This window comes from Sinocyclocheilus grahami, unplaced genomic scaffold (genome assembly GCF_001515645.1).
Source record: "Sinocyclocheilus grahami isolate Dianchi unplaced genomic scaffold, SAMN03320097.WGS_v1.1 scaffold1471.1, whole genome shotgun sequence".
Taxonomy (NCBI): domain Eukaryota; kingdom Metazoa; phylum Chordata; class Actinopteri; order Cypriniformes; family Cyprinidae; genus Sinocyclocheilus; species Sinocyclocheilus grahami.
The window spans coordinates 170,380-174,215 of NW_015506650.1; the positions used below are offsets into that span (position 1 = coordinate 170,380).

General features: G+C 46.3%; 1 protein-coding gene across 1 annotated transcript in view; it reads right to left on the minus strand.

Moving 5' to 3' along the window:
• The window catches only part of LOC107570536 (CUB and sushi domain-containing protein 3-like), a gene marked incomplete at both ends in the record, with an annotated part of 308,112 nt that overhangs the window by 166,520 nt on the left and 137,756 nt on the right, over nt 1-3,836 (minus strand).

The window sequence follows — 3,836 nt, forward strand, 5'->3', positions numbered from 1 at the left end:
TGAAAACCTGCAATTGCAGCTGTGTGTGGAATTATCTTCCTTGCGTGGGTTGTGAGCCGGTGTTGTGCCGAATTCTGCATTCTGATTGCCTAATCCCAACCCCACCCCTAATCCTAACCCCTCCCCCACACCTACTCCTAAACCTACCAATACTAGGGGGTGCATAATCTGGCAGGGTGCAGAATTCGGTTTTATTGAACATAGTAAAGTTCAGTTCATGCCGCTAATGCAAATAAAGAAAATTACAAAAGTGCTGAAAACATTATCATATGGGCATTACATGTGTGTGGGCATGTGTTATCAGTAATTCTGTCTACAAAAGGGTCAATTTTGTGCTTCAAATTTAGACCACATTTTACTGTGTAATGAGGCATTCAGTGACACAGAACAGATTGTCTTTTAAAGGGCTGATCAATATCTTGACCATTTGCCTTTTGGAGAAAGTTTGATAAAATTTGGCCCTGCTTTTGGATGTGAGCCAGTCCTGATAAAAAAAAGCCACTAAAATCTGATTAAAATGCCCAAAATGACAGGCTCTCAAGTCTTTGTAGAAAAATAACTTGCTCTCCTATCTCGCCTCACTCATAAAAATGCCTCATGATTTTCTCAATTTTCTTTTATTTTCAATGTCAATTAGTCATGACTTCTGCAGAATCATTTATTCTCCTGATTGAATTTGTGACCAGTTATAGTCTGATGTAATTCCTCTACTTTCAGTGATGCAATTTGCTGAAACCTCGTCATTGTACAGTATCTATAACTGAACATAATGATCTCTCTGGTAACTGAAAAATGCCAAAAGTTAGTAAAAGTACATTTAAAATAGTCACTTTAGAAATGTATCTTGTTATATTGTATTGTTTAGCTGACCTTTGTGATTAAGCCTCTAAGTCAGAAGAAAAAATATAGCCTATATTATTAAGTATTATACTATTAATCGCATAGTTGTCATGAGCTAACTCGTGATTAATCGCAACTTCGATGGTGGGGCAGCTAGGGGGTTACAAGCGTCCCCCCCGGTGGAGCGGTCGGTTGCGATGCAGTTGTGTCCTAATACCGCCTCCAACCGGCAGGGAGATCCGTGCCTCCCCTCCCGGGTCTGTAGGTACTCGACTGGCCAGCGATGCTTATACGACCTGTGGAGAAGCTGCCTCCGCCTTACACGCTACGGCGTGATTGCAAGTGCACCAGGCCAAGGCACTGAGGGACTTGCACGAGGTTGGTCACGACCCGGAAGTTTGCAGAGAATTCCGCACCGCGGCGGACCTCGCGCTACGAGCTACGAAGGTTACGGCGTGGTCTCTGGGTCGTGCGATATCCACTATGGTGGTCCAGGAGCGCCATTTCTGGCTGTGACTGGCTGACATGCGCGAGATGGACAAGACACGATTCTTGAACGCCTCCATGTCCCAGGCCGGCCTTTTCGGCGAGACGTGGAGAACTTGCCCAGCAGTTCTCCGCTGACCAAAGCAGACTGAGGCCATCAGTTACATCCTGCCCCGGCGTGCAGCTGCTGCCGTCGCCGAGGGCGGCCCCCCTGCCACCGCCCCGCTCCTGCAGCCTCCCGCAAGCCTCCAGCAAAGCTGTGCCGTGGAGCCGGTCGCAGGGCAGCCGCCCCGCCCGTCCAGGCCCCCGCCAAACCTGGTGGCAAGCGAGAGAGCAAGAGGCCCGGAGACGGGCGACCCAGAGGTGGAGGGACGTGCTCTTCAGGAGATGGTAAGCACACCACTCCCTCCCCCGGAGGAGGGCCGGGCGGAGAATCTTTTAAGTGACAATTCATTTTATTGAACATAGTAAAGTTCAGTTCATGCCGCTAATGCAAATAAAGAAAATTACAAAAGTGCTGAAAACATTATCATATGGGCATTACATGTGTGTGGGCATGTGTTATCAGTAATTCTGTCTACAAAAGGGTCAATTTTGTGCTTCAAATTTAGACCACATTTTACTGTGTAATGAGGCATTCAGTGACAAGGAACAGATTGTCTTTTAAAGGGCTGATCAATATCTTGACCATTTGCCTTTTGGAGAAAGTTTAATAAAATTTGGCCCTGCTTTTGGATGTGAGCCAGTCCTGATAAAAAAAAGCCACTAAAATCTGATTAAAATGCCCAAAATGACAGGCTCTCAAGTCTTTGTAGAAAAATAACTTGCTCTCCTATCTCGCCTCACTCATAAAAATGCCTCATGCCATATGCACCTAAGGAATGTTCATATGTGTATTGCTTCCGAAACGTCCTTCGGGAAGGTTGGAACTTCCGTAACGTCCAAGTAGAACCGGTATGTTTCCCAGTGTTATCCAGTCTTACTCAGTGGGTAGTGCCATAGCAGCAGTAGCTGGTCCTCTTGTGCAAGCCCTGGCCTATGCCAAAAAGTAGGGGCACAGGTGGCTTCCACAGGACACTGGAAGGGGCAGTAGTTGTGGCCTTTTGGTAGGATCTCAATTTCGTCGGTCACCCGACGTGACGTCGAGAGTGACCGACTGAAAGGGAACGTCTCGGTTACGTATGGTAACCCACGTTCCCTGAAGGAGGGAACGGAGACGTCACGTCCCAGTGATGCAATTTGCTGAAACCTCGTCATTGTACAGTATCTATAACTGAACATAATGATCTCTCTGGGAACTGAAAAATGCCAAAAGTTAGTAAAAGTACATTTAAAATAGTCACTTTAGAAATGTATCTTGTTATATTGTATTATTTAGCTGACCTTTGTGATTAAGCCTCTAAGTCAGAAGAAAAAATATAGCCTATATTATTAATTATTATACTATTAATCGCATAGTTGTCATGAGCTAACTCGTGATTAATCGCAACTTCGATGGTGGGGCAGCTAGGGGGTTACAAGCGTCCCCCCGGTGGAGCGGTCGGTTGTGATGCAGTTGTGTCCTAATACCGCCTCCAACCGGCAGGGAGATCCGTGCCTCCCCTCCCGGGTCTGTAGGTACTCGACTGGCCAGCGATGCTTATACGACCTGTGGAGAAGCTGCCTCCGCCTTACACGCTACGGCGTGATTGCAAGTGCACCAGGCCAAGGCACTGAGGGACTTGCACGAGGTTGGTCACGACCCGGAAGTTTGCAGAGAACTCCGCACCACGGCGGACCTCGCGCTACGAGCTACGAAGGTTACGGCGTGGTCTCTGGGTCGTGCGATGTCCACTATGGTGGTCCAGGAGCGCCATTTCTGGCTGTGACTGGCTGACATGCGCGAGATCTCCCTTCCAAGATGATAATCTGCACAAAAATTCTGATTTATAATCGAGCAGTCATCTGATAAAATCAAATAGGCTACGCATAAGATAAAGACAATAGCGGTGCTGTGATTTTGGCTATATTTACATGTAAAATTAGAGAAGCAACATAATATGTGTTTTAACGGAAAGTGCTGCTCCTCTCCGCTGCTCGCTGAACAGAGCAGATGCAGAGAGAGGTGCGTGCGCGCTGGGAAAGAGAGACCTCACGCTCGTGCGGCAGTACCGGCGAGTCTCAGAAACTAAATAAGGTTTGGGCAAACCCTAATTTGTCGTTAGGCAAATAAAGATTTGTCGCTAGGCGCTTTTCTGAAAAGAAAAAAAAAGGAGTCTGAAAAGTCACTAAATCTAGCGACAAATTTGCTAAGTTGGCAACACTGTGTATCTCCATTTCTCCTAATATGGGCTAGGCCACAGGTCAAACAGAAAATGCGCACTGCGTTAATCGCTCGTTAATAAAATTAGTGCCATTAAACTGAATTTGCAGTTATTAACGAGTACATTTTGACAGCCCTAATATATACTGTGTATATATATATATATATATATACAGTGGGGAAAAAAAGTATTTAGTCAGCCACCAAT